The 22,806-nt window shown below is 46.2% G+C and overlaps 1 long non-coding RNA gene across 1 annotated transcript in view; it reads left to right on the forward strand.

Moving 5' to 3' along the window:
* The window catches only part of LOC140689185 (uncharacterized), a 38,677-nt gene extending 16,300 nt beyond the window's left edge, over window positions 1–22,377 (forward strand). The window contains exons 2-4 of the long non-coding RNA XR_012064073.1: window positions 4,461–4,500; window positions 7,730–7,875; window positions 22,274–22,377. This is a non-coding gene — a long non-coding RNA (uncharacterized lncRNA). The remainder of the gene's footprint in view (window positions 1–4,460; window positions 4,501–7,729; window positions 7,876–22,273) is intronic.
* Window positions 22,378–22,806: the final 429 nt, after the last annotated feature.

Consider the following 22,806-nt stretch of genomic DNA (forward strand, 5'->3'; position numbering starts at 1 on the left):
AGTTATTTCTTTCCACCCCCTCAGTCATTTACTGACTGTGTAAACTTGGACAATTTTTTCATCTTTAATTTCTTCAAATACAAAATATGAACAATTTGTACTATTTAGTTCACAGAAATGCTGTGTTAAGATGATAATGTATGCAAAATCTGCTCTGTACATTACAGAGTGCCAAACAAAAATTCATATGTCCAATATAAATGTCACCTCTAAGGGGCTAAAACCGTGGAATTTAGAGGTTTGAGGCATGAAAAATTAGAATGGGGCGATCTTGGATGGCTTCCTGTAGGAGGTGGGATACGAATTGGTATGTTTATGTGACTTTTGAAGCACAAGCTGTAAGTCCCACAATTCAAGACTCTGTGATAGAGTAGTGAGTGCTAATGCATCCCCACTGGGGAGGTAATCAATGTAACGGACTTCTGCACAGGGATATTATCAACACATATTGGTTTAATTTTCTTTTTATAATACAGTGGGCTTTATTGAAATAGTTTTTTTATTCAGGAAGTTGATGAGGGACAGTTTCTTGTGTAAAGGATGGTCAAAATTGACAGTTCATGGGTCTAGGCAGGAAGTTGAAACTTCATTTTTTCAAGATCACACTGGTAGATGAGGAAAGGTCCCATAGGAGTTAAGGCTACTTAGGGGACAGATGTCTGACTTACAGAGGGAGAGAGGAGTCATGCCTGGAGACCTGGGGTTCTGGCCGAGGGAAACAGAGAGGGTCGGGCAGAAGAGCTCCAGACCGCGGACAGCTCCCAGGGACACGCTTGCTAGAAATAAAACACTAACACGCAGCAGATCGGAGGAACCCCTGGCCACCACGTCGCTGTGCCGAGAAGAGCACTGTGTAAATACTGTCTTTCAGCAAAAATGCAATCCAAAAAAATACCCACCTCGTTCCATAAGGACTAAGGGGGAAAATGCATATAGGTCCTCAGAAGTGTGACATGAGCAGGGAAAGGCAAGGTTATCCATAGAATATTTTGCTGAAAATAATCTACCTCAGTGAAGCAGAAAGTTCCAGGACGCTGTCTGGAATTTTCAAAAGGTGCAGTGAGATCTGTCCTCCTGCGAAGAGTACCAGAAAACCACAGGACAAAACAAGCAGAGTCAACCAGGCAACACGGATGAGCTGAGACAGGAAAACCAGCAGCAAGTACACCTGACATCACTGCAGAGTCTGTAAAAGTAACTGTTACAGGGAGTATAAGATGAATAGAGTACAATCAGTGATACAGCTTACAGATTCACCAGCCCATCCCCCAGTGCAGGGGAAAAGTGCAAAGAGGCAAACACAAGCATTCAAACGGTACAAATGAGTATCTTAAAGCAAAGCTGTAATAATGGGCTCAGAGGATATTAAAATACTAAAATGTTGCCTTAAGTAAAAAATCTGAATCTAGATGTTTTGAGGTAAATTACTAGAAAACACAGGTAACCTGAAAGGGACAGTAACCACAGAACAAACTGGAAAGCAGATAGTTACAGAATTACTTCTGAAAAAATTCTCAGCCAAGAGTTCATGAATGAAGTTTTTTTTCAGAATTCTTATTCTTCGTCAACAGTGCTAGAACATAGAAACATGGAAATGCTTTCAATTTTACAAATCCAGCATATAATCTTGTTTGCAAACTCTGATGAAGATGGCATAAGAAAAAAAATTAAGGTCTAACTTTGAAATATTACTATAAAATTCCATAATAAATTACAAGCAAATAGAATTAAAATAATACAATATTATTTCAGAGTGAAAGGATACACTCTTAATTAAGAACATTAATATTTGTTATCATTTCTGAAAGAGACACATAATTTTTTTCCTCCTTACAGTAAAAATCACTGTCTGTTGTGACCGCATGCATTTCTCCGCCTCTGATACTTTTTGCAACCATCTCCATCAGACTCTTGCCCTTGGTACCCTACCTCTCCCCACCTTACAAAGGCCAGTGTCCAACTCTCAGAACTCATCATACTCAATTTCTCATCAACAACTGACACAGCCGAACATGGCATCCTTCTTGACTTTATTTTCAAGGACACCACGCTCTCTTGACATTTCCTCCTGCTTTTCTGGTCCCTCTTTTGCTTATTTCTTCTCTTTCCATGTTGGAGCCCAGGGCTCATCCTTGAAATCTTGTCTCTATCTAAACAACTGCTATGTGATCTCAGTCAGCCCCACTGCTTTATATACCATTGCTCTGCTGACAGCGTCCGTATTTATAGCTATATCCATTTCTGCCTTACAGGCTCCAGTTTCTCTAGGCCACTGCCTGCTCAACATCTATTTAGATGTCTAGTGGTCAAACCAGACTTTGCGAAGTCCAGTTCCTGGTTCCTGCTTCCTTTGCCTGCTCCTCCAGAGGCTTACTGACTCGGTCATTGGCACCACCCATCTACTTCTGCCAGACCTTTGTGCCATCTTCACCTGCTCTCTTCTCCTCACACCCCAGGTGCAGTCTGCCAGCATGTCTTACCAGCTCTGTTTTCAAAATTAATCCCCAAACATAGCACTTTACTTCTCAGCACCTCGACCCTGATCACCCTCATAGAGATACGTTTTCATCTTTGAGCTGGGAGCTTGCAAACATTCTCAGAATGTACACAAGAACATGTGTATTATCTCACATCTGTTTCTACTCTCCCTTCTTCCCACTCCTACGCCTGACTTCCACTCCCTTTAAATAAAAGGAAGATGATCTGTTCCATTCCTGTGTGTTTCCATTTATTTAGAGCCATCAGCCTTGGGTGACAGTCTTTCCTCTGTCTTTGCCCAAAACCGCACACACCTCCATCACAGATTTGTTTTCTCTAGTTCCCCATGGGTCCTCCTCTCCCCTCAGTGAGGAGCATGCTTCTATAGTATTAGCAGATATTCCTGGCTCTCCTATCCCTCTACTTTTCCTTCCCCAACTTGATTATAAGCATCTGTGAGAGGAGAGCCTTAGAGCTGGCGCCCCAACATAAAGGATCTTTGTTTAAAACGACACTTGATAAGCTGCTTGAAGTGAACACTGAGGTACTGAAGTCCTGAGTACGCAGAGTCAGACACATGAGAAGGCTAGGATGCCTGCTCCTAGGAAAGAACAGAGCACGTGGAGCACTGGAAGAAAGGAAAGAGAGCGGACTTACTAAGTGGTGTGGTTGACTGGCCCGTGGACTTTCAAAGTCAGAGAATCTAATATCCAATGTGATCGTGATTGCACTGTGTCAATGCAGACACCTCCCTCCTTCCTCCCTAAGTCTCGAGAAACTTGGCTCTGTGTATAAATACTGTGCAATCACGTATGTGTGAGTGTGCACATGGCAACTGACAGAGGAGCTGAGTTCCACACCTGGGCCAGCAACGGAGGTAGTGGGTTTCTGCTGTTACTCAGTCTGGGCTAGCTCAGCGTCACCTATTGGTTTATACGCTTTCTGATTATCCTTCTAACCAATGCCCAGCATCAGATTCTCTCTCAAATACTCAGAATTGTTGGTTTGCAAACTGGCTGCTGTACATGGACCGGGGAGGGATGGAAGGAGGAGACGCCGTTTCAGATGGGCAGGCAGCAGGCTGAATAAACAGCGAACTTACCAGGCTCACCTTGTGCCTCGGGACGAGCAGGTCTCTGCACCCACCAGGATCTTCAAAGTTTATAGAGAGGCCTTAATGGGATTCGGTCACTTACCCCATCCAGGTGATCTGAACCATGCATGATCTCTCAAGGCTGCATCCTTGAAGACAGCTTCCACTGTGGAAACAGTGGGCCCAGCTTTCATTCCAAGGACAAGGGAGGGAGCCCAGGAGCCTCCGATATCCTGGGTCCAGCTCACGGGTCAGCCACAGGTCACATCCTCTCAATGACTTCCACCAGCACAGAATGGTGTCTGCTTTTCTGGTTTGATCCCAGTTGATACAATACCTTTCTGGCTTGTAAAGTCAGAAATATACGAATGCATCTACTCTATGCCATAAACGAAGTCTCATGCAATCAGGAATGCATTGCTTAGGAGCAAAGATCAGACGTCATGAATGTGAAGCTATCTGACCTTAAGCAAGCTACTTAAAAGCTCTTTGCCTCATTTTTCCAAATCTGCAAAATGAGGATAACGATAATACCTACTCAAAAGGTTGTTGCGAGGGTTAATTTGATTCATGTGAAGCACTTGGACCAGTTCCAGGTACAATGGGCCCAATAAATGTGAGTTATTTTCACGAAATTATCACTTTAAAAAAAAGTCAATTGATAAAATTCCAACAGAAAAGCAAATGAGAAATAAAAGTCTTGGAGCACCTAGTTTGAGCTAGTTGGAATCTTATGATTCCAAAAGCAAAACCATTTCTCTTTGTTTGTTTTTTGGTTGATTTTTTAAAGAATTGAAGCATAGTCAATTTACAGTGTTGTGTTAGTCTCTGGGGTACAGCATGGTGACTCGGTTATACACATGTGTATATATATTCTTTTTCATTATAGGTTACTGCAAGTTATCGAATACAGTTCCCCATGCTGCCCGGTAAGACCTTGTTGTTTGCAGGCACTAACTACCATATCTAAATAGACAAACAACCACTTATCTTTTAAATTAGCTCAAGAAGTCAGAGGCATTGCCCTGAGTGACTGACACTCTCACAGCGGACTCTCTCATTCCCTGTAGGAGTGAACGGACTGGGGGGTGGAAGGAAAAAGCTGTGAGGTCTTTATAAGATCATTCCCACTGACTCCTCGGGCCTCCAGGAAAGTTTTCACCAGGACAACTCTTGAGTGAGGTTGTGTTTATTGAGAAAAACAGCGAAGGGCTGGAGTCTGTGTACCAGCTCTCTCTGAGTGACTATGCTGACTCAGACAGGAGCAGGTGTGCACAGAGGAGGCCATGAGAAAGTAATGGTAAGACATGGCAGATACAGGAGAGGCCCCCAGACTCACCCAGCCTCTGGCGTTGGAGATTCAGGCCTTTGGGGAGGCCCCATGTCATACTCGGGCCCCGTAGTTATGCGCTAAGGGAACCTGCAACCGTGTGGGAGTTACCCGCCCGTCAGATACCAGGTGCAGGTTCATCCAGCCCTGTGTGTGCAGGTGCTGCCTGTGTAAACCTGCCTCGCCCATGTGTGCGCAGGAGGAAGACAGAACAAATCAGAAGAACGTTCATTGTTTACATGTGTCTGCAGAACATTTCCAAATACACCTTCCCAGGTGCAACTTATACCAACCCGACCCCATTAATAAAAGCTGAGTTTTACTAGAAACTTACAATAGACCTGGCATGATAGTAAGCACTTTAGCTGTGTTTTTGTTTGTTTGTTTGTTTTAAAGGTAGCAGGCCTGATGCTGCCATCTTATTTATTTATTTATTTATTTATTCATTCATTCATTCATTCATTCATTCAATGAAGTTACTGGGGGTTGAACCCGGGAGCTCCAGCATGCTAAGCATGACTCTGCTACTGAGCTGTACCCATCCCCTTTCTGTGTTTTCTAATTTAATCCTCAAAACAACTCCTTTTTTTTCTTTTTTTTTGATGAGAAAACTGAGGCAAGGAGTGATGAAGTAACTTGCTCAAGGCCTCCCATCTAGATCTGGAACATGGATCTCAACCTAGCAAGTCAGCTCCCGGAGGCCCCGGTGAGCAGGAAGGTCCATAGGCCATGCCGCCTTACTGGTGAAAAAGCAACTGGATGATTGACTGAGAAATGACTTTGAAAAATACTGTGTGTTCGGCGAAGGGATCACTTTCATGCAAACACAGATCTCATTGCCAGTGGCAAACGTCAGGTTCAGGTGCCAAAGTTTTCTTCTGCAGCGTCCGGGCCAGATTGCAGCCCTTCTGGTGCGTCTGCAGTTGGCCGATTCGCCTGGCGAATGCCACCCTGGAGTCAGGAAGTCGCTTCCCATGAGCGGGAGAGCCCTCCCCAGCTCGGACCATGCTGACCAAATGGCAGGCCTGCAGGCCTCTGCTTGTGCGTCTGCGGGTCAGGCAGATCAGGCCGACTCCTCTCTGCATATTTTATATCTGTCAAGGCAAGAGAGATGCCCATTGTTTATACTTGACTAGACAGCCTGAATCCCTTCCTACCGCCTGAGGATGGAGCTGGAACTTGGGAAGCGCCTTGCCCTGGATTTAGAGAGGGATGGAGCCCAGCAGTGCCTACCTTTGGGGGTTGTCATGAGATTAATCGCGTCAAGTGCGTAGACTGTGGGGCCCCCTTCAACAGCGCAGAAGATGCTGAATAAGGCGGGTCCTGAGGCCCCCACGGCAGCCTACTCAGTACATCCAGCGTCTCTTTCTTGTCCAGGGGCTCATTGGATCTGATGGAGTTAGTCCTGCTTCTGAACACAAGGCAGAGAGTGGGGAGACCCTCCCACCCCATGCTGGAACCGCTCTTTGGATCTCTGTGACTCTGCAGAGTCAGGAAGGGACGGTGCCCTGGGCCAGGCGCTCCTTCTTACGCACCTGCTTCCTTGATGCTCTCACTGTTTGCACCTGCTGCAGGCGCTGGAGGTTCTTCTAGAAAAGATAACCCCAGTGCTCCTCACGCTGGCCGGGGCCATGGCCCTGCACCCCTGAGCCAATTAGTTTACACCCACAGTCAGTCCCTTTCCTCAGTGCAAACCCTTGGGGCCAGGTGGCCGGGTAAGGGGCCAGGCTTTCCTGCCGTAGCCTGTGCTGTCTCAGAACCCACCTTCCATGGGAGAACAGCTGAGAGGATGCTTCTCACGCTGCACAGTGTATAATGCAGAATCTAGGCCTGTCTTGTTGCTACTTTTAATAATAAAATAACCATTAAAAAGGCTATATCGGGACAAATGTTACAATGAACAGGATGCTGGTATAACTGGCCTAGGTTGGTCTTTGCAGGGCAAAGCAGGTCCTGTGTCACCAGCCGAATGAGCCCTACAAAGTGGAAGGAAATGCATTCTTATTTCCAAATAACTTTGGCAAGGGGCTTGAGGCTTCTCGAACATAACTATTTTATGGCCGATCTGCTTTTTCCCCTCGTAGCCTAAAGAGCAACGTAATGCAGAGGATAGCATTTAAATTCCACGCTGGGAAGGGAGAGGCAGAGAGCCCCCATGAAAGCGGTGACATTTGAGCCAAGTCTGCAAGGCTGCTGGACTTGCCCTGTCCCTCGGAGAGAGAGTGGGGGATGCGGGGGCAGGAAGCACGTGGAAAAGGGGCAGTACTGCCATGGCCGTGGATGCTCAGGGAGGGCCGCGGCATCGGTGGTGGGGCGGAGGCAGAGGAGAGGGGGTGGGGATGGAAAAGCAGTTTGCTGGGGCCCAGAGTGCTCTCTAGGACGTTTGGTTTGACTCCCCATGGAATGTAGATCCCCACAGGGGATTACAGCGGAGAAGCGGCCCAATTAGAACTGTATTCAAAGAAGATACTGGCAGCCCCTGGTGCGGCTCATTAGGGGAAGAGGAACTGGAGGCAGCAGCGCAGGGAGGAGCTGCCGGGAGGATCCCGGGGAGAAGGCCCCACAGCGGGAGGAAATGGAGAGGAGAGACTAGGCCCCTGGGAGGAAGTCAACAGAAAACGTTCCCCAGCTGAGCGCTGCCTCTTCCGAATCAGGAGACAGGCTGGGGCGTGTGAATAATAGATGAAGTGCCATGTTGATGGTGTTGATTAGAATGAACAGTTTAACAATGTGCTTAAGTGAAAATTTCAGGGCTGGAGACCCAGTTAGAAGGACCGTTAGAGGCACAGCACGAGGGGCTCCAGCTTTGTTCTCTGGGTGGTTTCCAGGGGCAGCGCCGGTGGTGGTGAACGGGAGAGATACGGAACACTTCCATGATGGTGTGACGGAGTGGCGGACTTCTGGACGGATCCTAGAGGGCAGAGATCTGGAGAAAGGCAGCTTTGCCACAGTGATGCAGACCTGAAGGGGCAGTGTGAGTCAGCATCCCTCTTGCGCCTCTTCTGGCAAAAATGATCATAATTAATTTTAGGGTCTTTTTTTTTTTTGGATCCCCTCAAAATAGAACTCCTGTATTAGCACTCTCATTCCCATTTCATAGGATCCGAAACACACTCACCTCCAACAAGAAGACTCCCATAATTAGCCAAGGCCCCAGTTTGGCTCTGAAGCTTTTTCTGCATGTACTAGGCTCATGACGCTCAAGACCAGCCATGTCGTGATGGTGATGAGCAGGTGACCTGGTGTTAAACTCAAGTCCTCGGTGAGAACTGACGCTCTGGAAATTTACATCATATACTTAAGGTTAAGCTAATTGCCTTCAATATTATTTTCAGAAGTAATACTGGTTATATTCAGTAATAATGATTAGTATTTACGAGCCCTTACTAGTGCCAGGACGTGCGCTACGTGATCTCCACAAGTTAACTCATTTAATTCTCACGGCAACGATTGAGGTGGATTCCGTTACCTTCGTGTAACATTGGGGAAACTAAGGCGGGAAGTGGCAGGCCAGCCGGCCCGAGGCTCCCAGGGACAAAGTGGCGAGCAGGGAGCTGACCTCTGTTCTTTCTGACCCTTGAGACTTCACAAATATGTGTGGTGTCATAGGCCACAAAAGACCTTTCTTTTCTTCAAGGCAACGCAAAGATGTTACCATCAATGGGCTCTCCTTGCAGAAACAAGAAGTGGGGGGAGCTACTCTTGCTAGTGGTGGTAGCGCACGTATGAGGACCTTCCTTGGCTCAAATGGCCAAGCCCTGAGGACTCGCGGTCTGATTGAGCAAGTCCGGGGCAGCTGATCTTTGTTAAAGCATTTTCCCCAACTTCAATTTTTCATTTATTTGTTTGATCATTTATTCATTATTCTAGACAACTAGAATGTATCTTTCAACAAATGGACAAAAATCCGTGCTCTCTTTAGTTAATGTTATGACAGGCACTCCTTGTTCATAGATGTTGGAGACACCGAGGAAAACGTCGCTGAGAGAACGTTCTCCCAGTTGCATAGGAAGGCAGGATGCACACTCACTGCGGGGACCGGCAGCTGGGGGTGGCAGCCCCCATCCACAGACAGAGGCTTGAAACTCCTGCCGGTAGAACCATGGCATAGACGATGCCTTAATGCTCAATATGATACACTATATTAATAGAATAAAGAAAAAAAACCACCAGTCATCTCAATGCAAAAAAAAAAAGAGAAAAAACCACTTTTTTTTTCATAATAAAAACACTCAACAAACTAGAAATAAAAGGAGCGTTCTCAGCCTGATGAAAGTCCACGTATGAGAAACCCACAACTCACGTCATCCTCAAGGGTGAGCAACTGAATGTTTGCCCCTAAGATCAGGAACAAGACAAGGAAGTCTACCCTTGACATTTCTACTCCCCTTTTTACTGAAGGTCCTGGTCCGCGCAACAAAGCAACAGAAAGAAAAAAAGGAAGACATAAAAGTATCTCTATCTGCAGATGACATTATCTTGTATATAGAAAATCTGAAAGGACCCACTAAAAACTGTTAGAGCTAATAATTGAGTTTAGCAACGCTGCAGGATACGAGGTCAATCCACAAAGTTCAGTTGTATTTCTCTCTGATAGCAATGAACAATCCTAAAGCGAAATTAAGGGAACAGTTCCATTTACAACAGCACTAATAAGATTTAAATGTTTAAAAATAAATTCTAGAAAACAATGTACAAATTCTGCACTGAAAGTACAAAACACCATGGACGCTAATTAAAGATCTAAATGAATGTAAGGAATGCTCATGTTTATGAAAAACATAATATTGGTGAAATGACAGTAATCCCCTGGATAAGCTACAGAGTTAAATGTAATCTCTTTTAAAATCCAAGCTGGTTTATGCTGCAGAAATTGACAAGAAAATGCTGAAATTCATTTAGAAGTTCCAGGGACCCAGAAGAGCCAAAACAACGTTGAAAAAAAAAAACCAAAACTGGATGATTCACAATTTTCAAACTTACTACAAAGATCTAGTAATGAAGGTAACATTGTGCACGTCTACAAGGGTAGACATGCAGATCAATGGAATACAACTGAAAGCCAGAAATACATGCTTACATTTCTAGTTCCTTGATTTTCTACAAGGGTGCCAGAGAATTTGATGGGGGAAAGACAGCATTTTCAACAAATAGTGCTATTACAACTGTATGTGAATACCTGAGCCCTATATAATATTATGTATCTGCTATACCGCCATTTAATAATTATGCTTAGTAAAAGAAGCCAGAAGCAAAAGGCCACGTGGTGTGTGATTCCATCTGGATGAAATGTCCAAAGCAGGCAGCTGCAGAGGGGCAGAAAGTCGATCTGTTCCCCTCAAGGGCACTGAAGGCCAGAAGGGAACAGAGGCGCAGGGAGCGACCACTAATGGGTATGAGGTTCCTTTTTGGCATGACGAACAAGTTCCACAGGTAAATGGTGGTGACAGCTGTGCAGCTTCACGGTGGTACTGAAGAACACAAATGTACTCTTTAAATGGGTTGGAGTCATGGTATGTAAATTGCATCATAATGAACTGATTTTTTTTAAATGATCTGTTAATCCCATTATGATCATCTCTAGACTAGATGCAGTGGAATTAATTGGTGGTGCACGGAGAGATAGCATTGAGGAAGTTCTCTGGACTGCGATGTAAAGTGATAAAGAACATACAAGAGCTGACAAGAAGCACAAAGGCTGCCCCGGGAACCTCCGGCGTCCATGCAGTCAGAGTGCCTGAAGACAGAAAGAAACAGATGCCAGCAAAGGAGGTAACAACCAAAAATACTCCAGAAGTAAGATTTAAAAAAAAAAGACATACGCTCTCACATTAGAAGATGATACTCTAAACTCCAAGCAAAAGGCATAGATGCCTAGAGAGGCTTTAAAATGTAAAGAAAAAGGAGAAAATCCAGAAGCTTTCCAAAATGAACGCTCACTTACAAAGAAGTCTGTTGCAGACCAGATTTCTCATCAGCAAGAAAACTGACTCAGAGGGAAATGAAGTACCTTCGAGGTGCCAAAGGAAAGGAACTTTCAACCCCACATTCTGACCCTAACAAGAAGCAATTTATTGGCAATGGGAAGTCATGGTTAAATGCATGACCCTGGAGCTAGAATACATGGCTTTGAAACCCATCCTGCTGTTTATTGGCTACTGGAGCTTGCTTCCGTGTTCTGACCTGTGACCCAAAGACAGCCCCCTTATAGGGAGTTGCTGGAATTATATGAGCTTGTGTAGCTGTCGTGCTCGGGACAACGCCTGACACACAGGAGCACTGTTGAAGGTTAGCCATAACTCAAGATACACGACTTGACAGTGAATATGGAACCCTTTCCAGTCATGTAACCAAGAAAGTTATCTTAGCAATGTTTAATATCAGATTAAAAAAAAAAGAAAAACGTGAAAAGATTAAAAGGATCAACCCAACAAAAGAATAAAATAGGCTGCCCATCAAAAAGACACCACCTGCAGGACCCTGCTTACGTCTCTGTGTCCAAAACATAGCCTCAAGTAGAGCGATAAACATTAAAGGACAAAACTGGCAAATGCACAATTAATAGTAAATTTTAATGTAAAAGATTGGAAGTATTATGACTGAACGAAAACAAAGACACACATGTTCCCCCTCACAAATCTCATTAAAATGTCTCAACAAATTTCAATGAATTGATGATGAGCTCACAGTCTCCTGCCACACACTCATTAAAGTAGAAACCCACATTCAAACCAGCAAACAGAACCAAAAAAGAAAAAGTGGACTTAGAAATCACAGAAAGAAAAAATAAGCAAGTGTTCAACAACTTAGAAAAAATGGATTAAAGGAATGGAGGAGATAATAAAGAAGTCGGTTGAAAATTCAGAATTCGGAGTCCACTAACATTTTGTTCTAAAATTCCCTTCCTAGTTTCTCTCTTCTGTTTTAAAAAAAAAATCATAACTTTTATTTGTACACATGCATTCAAAATGTTGTTAAATTCATTAACATTGTGAGACTCACCCCATAAATAGAGTGCCTGTATGTGTGTCTGTAATGCTTAACAGAGATTATAAATTCCAGGAGGAGAAGGATTATGATTTATTCACTAGAATATCCTCACTCCATATAATGGTGCTTGGCATTGAGGAGAGTGATAAATATTTATTGAATATTGTAGTTGAATATGAAGTCAAATGAGTCAGAAGCTAACCCTTGGAGAATTCTGCAGAGTCAAACAGAACTGGATTATAATCCTGGTTCTGGAACATTCTGGCTGAGCTCAGAGAAAGCTTCATGTCTCTCTGCTACAATGTTCTGTAACATAAAATGGGAATGACAGAAGTTACTTTGCAAGGATCTTGCAGGACTTAGCAATGAGGACCAAGTGCCAACTATTAAAGCACTGGGTCCTGGCCCAGACCCACCCCTGTAACACTCTGCTAGGCGGTGCTGGGGCTGGGACTGCAAGCCACTCTGCTGCCTGGCCAGCTGGTTGCATGCGAAGCTCTGGCAACAGGGGCTGCCAGAGCAGGTGCTGGAGGAGACAGATGCGCCTTCCTGGTTGCTCCCCAGGGAATTCCCGTCCACTTCCTGTTCCTGTGAGATGGTAGTACAGGGTTTCCACACCCTGGCGCTGGCTCGCTCCTTCCTCTGGGAGTCTGCAGTTCTGTCAGCACTCACAGAACCAACTTCTTCAGGGCACCTGAGACGCCCTAGCACCAGCGGAGCAGCCTCCTCCTCAGAAGGAGGAGGCTCAGCCCCTCGACCCCTCCCCTCGATGCCTACATTGTACGTGCATCCTTGTGGCCGTTTCTCTTTAAGCCGTGAGATTGCTGTGTCTGGGATTCCTTCGAGTGCCCTGTCTTTCCTTTTGGATACCTAACTAACAATTCTCTGGGTTAAATTCTCTGTTTCAATAATTTATGTGGTTTCTGACTGGTCCCAGATTAAGAACTCGAAGCCCCTAACATGGTGGCCCCCATCACCACTCACGAAGCACTTATGTGTGTATTATCACATTTGATCCTCAGAACAATGCGGGAAGAAGTCAACACAGGTAGCCCCACCCCCACCCGTTTTCAGACAAAAGAAATAAGATTCACAAAACCGCATCCAAGCCATTTCCAGGACTCAGCCTTGCCCCCATCAGACGTCCTTTCTCAGAATTTATTGGCCACTATTTTGTTTTACAATAACAATCTGAAATAGATGTTGAATTAGTCTTCACTGATTTATTTCAGCAGAATACAGAATTTGATCATCAACTTTCAATTCTTTTGAAGTGTTTTCCATTAAAGTGATAACTCAGGAGGATGTAAGCATTTGATAAATCACAAATGTTCGATGTCAAAACGAGGAACACAGACCTTATTTAATTCAGCTAATTAACAGGCAGCCTTGGGAAATCGCAAGATCTGAAATCTGAATCCTGTCCTCACAAATTGTCAGCCGTGGAACCTAAATCTTCTCATATGTAAAATAGCTAGTGCCTTGCTGGGCTAATTGAAGATTAAATGGCTTCTGTGCCATTCTTGGCACTTAGTCTGTCTTAAATAAAAATTGGGCATCACAGGATACAGAGACTGGTCCTATCCTCAGAGTAAAACAAAACACACTGTCTTTAAAATACCTACAAAATATAGTTGGGTAACTTACACAGGTCTCTGGACGCAGAGAATAAGTTCTTCCCTATCCTGTTGCATTACTAAGAGAAGCACTCAGTCTGTGGTTTCAAGCTATGTTACTTGGAGCCTTAAATGATCCTTGAAGTCACTTCAGGGGCCAACATGAAGACCAGCCACAGCAGCACAGGAGACGAGAGACCTGGGGGAGCCTTGAGCAGTCGGGAAGCTGCCGGCAGCCCCAAAGTAACCCCAGTCAAAATGGCATAAAAAATAAGGAAATTCGTCCCTCACATAACATTATGTCCAAAGGGAACATAGGCTTCAGTGCCTTAAGCGTTATCTGCAAGCACCAAGATGGCTGGTGTTTTTTTTAATCTTTCCATCTTGCCATCCTCGGTGTTGACGTCCCCCTCAAGCCAGGAGGAAGATGGCTTATAATCTCACAAACTTCACATATGATCCACTGACATCTTGTGGAAGAAAAGAGTGTCACTTGCTCCCCCTAAGATTAAGGACTGTTTTCCCAGAAGGCTCATCAGACCTTCCTGGTGACTCACCCGCCAGGGCGAGGCCGTACACTCCTTCCCAAGAAGTGAACTTGCGCCCTGAAGCTGCAGGGGGACCCACTTCCCCTGGGGCACGTTGTGCCTGGAAAAGGATGGACACTCAGGGGAAAAAACAAACAGGTTTCCATTAGGGAGGAAGCAGTGGGACGTGCAGCAAAAGAGATCCTGTTTCAAATGAATATTAGGAGACCACTGACCCCAGTGACATCAGAGGTTCCTGCTTACCCTCTCGAGGGAGGATACCCGTGTGTGTGCGTCTCCAAGGCCCTCGGTACTGAACTGTCAATAGCTGTGTGGCTCAAACTGTAGGTATTTATGTTATCACAGTTCTAGAGGCCGGAGTCGAAAATCAAGGTGTCGGCAGGGCTACACTTCCTCCAGTTTTCCAGGGAGGACTCTGTTCCTTGCCCCTCCGGCTTCGGGTGGCTCCCAGCGTTCCTGGGCTGGAGCCTCCCTCCACCTCCGCCTTGACGGTCACATGGCCACCTTCTCCTCTTCTCTGTGTGTCAGCTCTCCCTCTGCTTCACTTTTTTCTTAAATTGAAGTATAGTCAGTTACAATGTGTCAGTTTCTGGTGCACAGCACAATGTCCCCAGCCATGTGTGTGTGTGTGTGTGTGTGTGTGTGTATATACACACACACACACACGCATATATCCATATTCATTGAAGGTTATTACAGGACCCTCTGCTTCACTCTTAGGAAGACATTCTCATTGGAATTAGGGCCCACATGGATAATCCAGGTGATCTCATAACCCAAGATTCTTAACTTAATTACGTCTGCAAAGACCCTTTCCCAAGTAAGACACTCAGGCAGGCTCGGGAGATTAGGATGTAGCTGTAACTTTTTTGGGGCGGCGGGGGTGTTGTCACTCAGCCCACTGGGCTGAACTGCAGGGTTGTTGTGACACAATGTATTTAAAAGCTCTGGCAAAGGGCTGGCACCCCGTAAGCATGTGATAAATATTGACTGACTCTAAATCCACTTACACGTCTCTGCAGCCTCAGCTGGCATTTTACGCGTCCCCTCTGCCATGGCTTCCCGGGTTGTTGGCAAAGGACAATATTCCCTTGGCCTGAACAGAACGAACAGGGGCCAGCAGGACGAAGGGGGTGACTGCGGGATGGAGAGTCAAACGCAGGGCGAGCAGGTTGACCCAGATGGCAAGGATAAGGACCAGGATGGCCGTGGCAGCAGGAGTCCGGGAGGCGAAGGTGCATGTGTTACAGCCATGCCGGCAGGATTGCTGGCCCCTCGGTGTCACCGCTTTTCTTAGTCCTGGCACCGGCTGGAAATAACTTCTCTGCCTCAAGTCACGCAGTAACCGCAGGAGCATGTAACTTCCTCCTCTTGAAAGATTCACAATTTTGTAAAGCGTACACTTTACAGACCCTGCATCCAAGCTGATTTTTCTTCTGGGCAAATACATCAATCTTCCCAATCCCTCATTTTCAAATAATGAGCCAAAGCAGGTTTCCCATTACTCTGTTTTCTAGTTTTCAAAGAAAGAAGATGCTGAAATTTCATACTTGAATTTCATGCTCAGACAGTTTCCCAGCTGGAATGAAGGGGCCTTAAAGATCATCTATCTCAGGCTGGCATCTTACAAAGGAGGAGTCCGGGGCCGGGAGACGTTAAGTACCTGCTTAGAGGCACAGTCAGGGGTGGAAGGAAAGGATATGCTTCCAGAAGGAAGAGCTGGAGCCAAATCCCAGATGGGAACAAGCCCCCAGAAATCCAGGTAGTCAAGCAGGACTGGACTGTGGAGCAGTCACCTCGTCACCTTCCTAGGTCACCAACTCTAGCCGAAAATTCCCCTTAAATTATCCCTAAGATTCTTTGTGTAATCTCATTTACCAAATAAAGGTTAGGCGCTTAAATTGCAGCAGGGTCATTATTCATGTGCTGGACACTCTGAGCAAGCGAAGTGAAGCCAAAGCATGAAATGATAAGATCTATAACCTTGCCATCAATTGTGTTAAACATGTCATTTATCACCATTCGTTGACATGCAGTTACCATCCTCAAATCAGTCCCTGTTAAACTCACCTTTTTAAGAATACATTTGGGGCGGGGTGGGCAAAAAGCCGAAAGTCCTAGATAACATGATGGATGGGAGAGGTCACTGAAGAAAAGAGCAGCCTTGACCCAAGTGAGTGAAATGGCAGAATCACATCTCTTTCCACACCTCTGTCCCCCTGCGGCTCTGGCCCAGGGACAGTGCAGCCAACACTCTGATGCTACCCATGAGGAAAGTCAGACCCAGAGAACTTCATGAGCTGTCCACAAGCATACAATCCGGTGGTAAATGGGTGTACTGGGAACTTCTGCCTCCTGATGGCTAGTGCTTGCCGCCACTCCACACTGTTAAGTCAGCACTCAGAGTTCAGTTTTGCCTAAAAGAAAAGTGTCTGCTGAAAGGCTTTGGGGAAATTCCAGGTAGGATAACTGATGCAGCAAAGGCCACAGGAACAGGATGATTGTAACAGGCAAGGCTCAGCCAGAGAGATAGGACCAACACAATGTATGTGTGTGTGTGTGTGTGTGTGTGTGTGTGTGTAGGAGGACAGAGAGAGAGACTGAGGCTGATTTATCACAAGGAATTGGATCATGCCGCTGTGGGAGCTGGCCGTGCAGGCTTGGGGTCTGTAGGGCAGGCCACCATGAAGGGAAAATCACGTGCACCCTGGAAACCAACAGGTATGTGGTCCAAAGCCAGGACTCTCTCTCTCCGCCCCCAGGAAAAGCATATGTCCTCTTTTAAGGTCTTCCAACTGATTAAGTCAGGCCCACTCAAGACAATGCCCCCAACTTAAAGTCAGCTAACTATGGACTAGAACCACATTTGCAAAATTCACTTACAGCAGCATCTAAATTAACGTTTTATTGAGTAACTGGTGACTTGCTCAGCCGAGCCAAGCTGACAAGTCAGGAAGCTCTCCTCAACATCATGGATGTTAGTGACCAAACTCCCAGGGCAGTGGGGAGGAAGAGTCCGGGACAGAAGAAATAGGCACGGGTGAGACAGCGCTTGAAGCCCATGGCGAAGTTTTCCAATTTTATTTTTAATGAAAGAATAGATTCAAGAGATGCCAAGGTTCCAAATGGATTCTGGGCTATAAGTACCTATATTGCTGGATCAGTTTGCTGCCATTTATTAAGGATTTGGTACCTATTTTCATGAGAGGCAGTGGCCTCTAGTATTGTTTTGTTACTGGACACTTGAAGAAGAAATGATGTGTTAACGAAGGTGAGGTCCTCTTCGGTTATCTTCCAAACAATTCTCCTCAGGAATTGGTGATAATTAGTATTCTGGCTGTTTTTCTAAGGTTGAATTCCTTAGAGGTGAAACAGTTCAACCCTGCAGTTCCAGGAGCAGAAATAATGTACGTCGTGAACACAAGGAATAGCCAGACCTCTGCCTGAGGGTCTCCCGTCAGAAACCTGAGACAGGCCGGTCAAGAGAACAGAGCAAATCCTGATCGCTCTGCCTCCAGAGGGAAACGAAACACCGGGAAACCGGAAACTCAGGAGCTTCAGGGTCAGGCAAGGGCAGCTAACCATCCTGTTCCCGGAGGGGAGGAGCCTCCAAGATCAGGACAGAGCGGAGCGGCTCTTACCGCGACCGAGTCCCAGGGAGCAGTGGGGAGGCACGGCTGGTGCCCCGAGTCTGTGCCCTGTTTCATCTTCCCACTCTGGGGGGGTCTTGTTCCTTATTTCCTTTTCCTTGTTCCTTATTATGTTCCTACCCTTATTATAACATGTTACTCCAAATGGAGTGGCTTAAAGTAAGACGTGGCTTAAAGTAATGCAAAGTTATTCTCTCACAGTTCTGGAGTCAGAAGTCCTCAATGCACCTTCTTACTGGGGGCGCTGGGGGAGGATCTGGTTCCTTAACTTTCCCCGCTTCTAGACGCTGCCTGCGTTCCTTGGCTCAGGGCCGCATCTCTGACTTCTCTGACTCTGCTTCTCTGACTCTGACCCACCTTCAGAAACTTAAGGAGAAAATGCATAAGCCCATATCCTTGTCTTCTTCAGCTCCCAGAGGACTTCTGCATCCTTGGCTTGTAGCTCCTTCCTCCACCTGCAAAGCCAGGAGCCGCATAGCATCTTCCCATCTCTCCCTGTCCTTCTCCTCCCCGCCACCCTACTTCCATCATCACATCTCTCTGACTCTGACCCTCCTGCCTTCCTTTTATCAGGACCCTTGTGATTACACTGGCCCCAGATAATCTCTCCATCTCAAGACCCTTAACTTAATCACCCCTGTAAAGTAACAGGCACTAGTTGCAGGGATCGGAACAGGGACCCCTTGGTGGGTGGGGGGCTCATTATTCTGTCTGTCATGCCCCCCAAAGACCCTCTGTCCTGACAGAAGAGGACTTGTTTACTCCTTGGTTTCTTAATACACCTGAGACCGGCTGGGATATTTCAGAAGACTTGATGTGAACCAAGTGAAGAGAAAGGGAAGCATCATGGTGCAGTCAGAGGAACGAAGCAGCTCAATGTGTGTGCTCTGCCCCGAGCCCCTGAGCTCTTGTTTGTTTTTATTGAAGTAGAGTCAGTTACAATGTGGTGTCCGTTTCTGGTGTGCAGCGTCGTGTCTCAGTCACACAGGTACACACAAGCATTCCCTTCCATGTTCTTTTCCATTATAGGTCTCTGCAAGATCCTGAACATAGTTCCCTGTGCTGCGCAGTAGAAATTCGCTTTCTGTCTCTTTTATCCACCTGAGGTTTGTGGGCGAAGCTTCATGGGACACCTGGTCTAGGATTCCACGTGGACAGTCTTCTCTTTTTTTTTTTCACATTTAGGTAGCCCCTTTCTTCTTCCCTTGTATCCTCTCTCCCCCAAGTCACCCTGTTACTGTCACCCCACCCGCACTGCCCCCTAAGCGGGTGGTCTCGGCTGTGGATCTGGCCATCAGTTTGTGGAAGTGCGAGGTGTGTGCGTGCGTGTGCGCGTGGGTGCGGGTGGGGGGAACCGTCCTTGTGTGCACAGTGGAGTGGCACAGACCTCCGCAAGTGTCTCCACCTCATCAAAGACTTTTTCCCTCCGTCAGGGCAAAGGAGTCTTCACCTGCCCTCCCGCGCAACAGCGCACTTTTCTGGTTCACTCCCCGCCCCCGCCCGCCCCCGCCCGCCCCCGCCGCCTCACCGCCAGCTCCCCCTCAGCTTCCTTTCATCTATTCTTACCTTCTTGATTCTTAGTGAGAGCGCTCCGGGGAGCAGGCTCTGGACGCTTTTATGCACACTCCCTTCAAGACTCCACCCATAGGTGTTCTTGACCCATAAAGTGGTATTCAGGACTATCTGCACACTAAAGTGCTCATGCTTCTCCTGAGTTTCAGAGTGGTGTGCCCCCGACTCCTCCGCACATCTAACTGCATGGTTGAAAGGCACTTGAAAGTTACCAAGTCAAAAACCCAAGTCTGGATCTTTCCCTCAAGAAATCTGTCCCTTTCCTAGTCTTATCCATCCCAACAAACAGCAGAACCCCTGGAGCCATCCTCAGCTTCGTTCTCACACCTCTTCCAGCTCACCAGCAAACCCAGCTGACTGCACCTGCAGACTCATCCAAAACCAACACCTCCCCAGCCACCGCCCTGTCCAGACCACCAGGTTTTTGTGGTCAGATGCTAACATCTCGCTGCTTCTACACTTGCTTCAAGAGTCTGTGCTCAACATGGCAGATAAAGTGACCCTCTGCCTTAGCTCAGGTCCCCTCTAAGCAGATCCTGCAGTGGGGCTTTGGATGCACACAATTTCGTGAGGGAGTTCTCGCAGGGGAGGGAGGAATCTAAGGGAATGAGGGAAGCAGAATTAAAAAGAAGAAAGAGCAGAACCAGGATGGGGTCTCAGCAGAGTCTGGCCTTGGCTTGATCCACAGGGTGAAGGAATTAGAAGGATAAACCTTGAGGCAAGAGGCTCGGCTTCCGTGACCACCACCCCCTACCCCATCACTTGCTGTGGACTGAGGGTTATTCTGGTCAACAGTGAGCAACTTCCAGAGAAAGTGCAGCTGAAAGCCAGTGGCCAGCAGCACTCACAGAGCCAGGGGTGGGCACCCTGGCCTGGTGAAGGGCACCTGCATGGGTCATCGCCAGCTTCTGAAACAGTGGTTCTCAGACTTAAGTGACTCGTCTGGACGGAGGGGAAACAGGTTTAGCAGATAAAAATACAGTTCACCTAGTTAAATTTGATTTTCCAATAAACAGGTATTTTTTTTTTCATATGAGTATGCAACATTGCATGGGACACGACTAGCCTGAAAAAAGCATTCCTTGCCTATCAGACTTACTCAAATTTAACTGGGTGTTCTGTATTTGCTCTCCTCCCTGGAGGCTTGGTGAAACACAGTTGGCTGTTTTTCCTGATTCATTAGGTCTGGAGTGGTGTCTGTGAAATTGAAACTCTGAAGTTTATCCCAGTAAACTCCCGAGCTCAGCTGATTCTGCTGATCCAGGCACTCATGTTGAAAACGACTTTAAGAATATAAGTGAGATTGTTGCTCAAAACCTTCTAGGGTTTTCCAAGTCCCCTAAAGGAAAAGCCAAAGTCCTGACAGAGGCTTTCAAGGGCCCCAGTGCCCTTCCTTGCCCTGTTCCCGGATCCCCTGCCCATTGTTGAAAAAGGCTACAAGGCTCTTTCTGGAACAAACCAGGCACAGTCCAACCCGAAGGCCTTTGGACGAATAGTTCCTTGGATCCGACGTGTCCGCTAAATCAGGACAGGACTCAGTCCTCTATCAACTTCAGCCTTCGCTTCGTTCTGCCTTTCCAACTGACTTTGAATTGCACCCGCTCTCCACCCACCACCGACCTACTGGGCGTGTTGATTTCTGAGCACGGTCTCCCCTGACAAGCAAGAAGTGGGTTATTGTATATTATCTGCCCACTCCCGCTAAGACTCGAGGCCCAGGAACACAAGTTTGTGTTTACCGTATTCACTGCAATTCACAGCAGCGATGTTGTTCCCTGGGAGGTAAGAGGAGCTCGACAGATGTGTGGAAGAGGTGTTGAAAGAATGGAGCCGCCCTAACCTGGCTCTGCCAGGCCGCTGCTTGTCTCTGCTGTGGGCGCAGGTGTTCAGTCACCCGTTAAGAACCATTTGCAGAAAACGTCTCCTTTGCAAGTGGGTAAAACCAAGTCACCCAGTGTGTGTGTGCTGGGGGAGGGGGAGGGCTTTAGAAATGCTATTGCAAAATGACTGAGAGCAGCGTGACCATCCAGCACTGCCCGTTCTTTGTGGTCACTGGGATCAATAATCGGGCAGTAGAGGCACGGGGAAGGCATGTCCCTTGTCCCACAACCCTACAGCCAGAGAGTGTCTCAACAGAGGTGCGGCTTAGGGCCCATTCTGATAAACACGCAAGCATTAATTAGCTATCAAGCACCGAGCAGTCATATACTGTATTTTATAAGTTCAGAGTTCCCTATACTCTGTCCCCAAGCATCCCAAAAGCAGGGTGAAATTTTCATTCTGGGGAAAACGCAGTGACATCCACAAGACAGAATCCTCCAACCTTTCACCTCTCCGGGGATCTGAGACATCCGTGGAGGCAAAGGCGCTGAGGAGGAGGAACCCAGCCCCACAAGCTGCTCTGGATACAGGGTTCAAGGGAAGGTTTTGGGCTGGGGGCCGCTTGCTGCCTAGACCCTGTTCACCCAAGGGTGGTGGCAGCCATGCAGTCTTCAAGGCAGCCACCCGGCTTGGCCCTTGTTCACTGTACCAAAGAGAAATTCCTTCTAAGTTCCCTTAGAAGCAGAGGAAGGGTTTTAAAGTGCTTGAGAGTCTCCTTTAGATACACAGAATCTCATTTAAGTTACTTCAAAATGAACTGAAGTTCCCTGGGATATAGACAAAAGGAATTCAAGCACTTTTTACTGTTTATACCAAAATATTTTTATTTAAACTACACACAGACAATATAATAAGCATCTTTATATATATGTGCATATAAAGCTTAAAATGTGTTAACTAAAATCATCCACACGTGTTTCTATTAAAGTAAAACTTCACAAATGAAACAGTTTCAAGATACTTTGCTTTAACATCAAAGCTGGCAATGCAACAAAAAGAGTTTAATTCGTTGAGCTTACTGGGCCTGAGGACAAATAAAATGAAACACACAAACCTACAACCGCTGCAGAGTTAAAATTTCAAATTCCTAACTCTGACCGTTTACTTTCTTCTAGGATTTTCACCTTTGGAACGCCCTACCATCTTTCACGTGGACCAAAACCTAATGCTAAATCCCTGACATTGAACTCTTTAAAAAGGTGATAATAAACCACTAAAAAAAAAAAAAGCTCCCTGGACACAACTGGTGAGTTTGTTCATAACCAATAAACAAGATGATACTGTACAGCACAGGGAAATATATACCGGATCTTACGGTAGCTCACAGAGAAAAAAATGTGACAATGAATATATATATGTTCATGCATAACTGAAAAATTGTGCTCTACACTGGAATTTGACACAACATTGTAAAATGATTATAAATCAATAAAAAATGTTTAAAAAAATGAAATACACATATAACAAATCTCATGAAAGTCTTAGCCTTTCTACCAAAAATTTAAACAATTTGAATTGAGAGCAATACGCAGTGCTTCCCGACTTTGAAAAGGCAGAGATGAGAGATGTCTAAGGTGGTCTGTAAATCTCAGTGGTTTAGAAAAACACAAAGGCATTGCTTGTTCCCTGACAGCTTCCAGTCCAACCC

The sequence above is a fragment of the Vicugna pacos genome, chromosome 25, assembly GCF_048564905.1.
Source record: "Vicugna pacos chromosome 25, VicPac4, whole genome shotgun sequence".
In the NCBI taxonomy this organism is placed as follows: Eukaryota; Metazoa; Chordata; class Mammalia; order Artiodactyla; family Camelidae; genus Vicugna; species Vicugna pacos.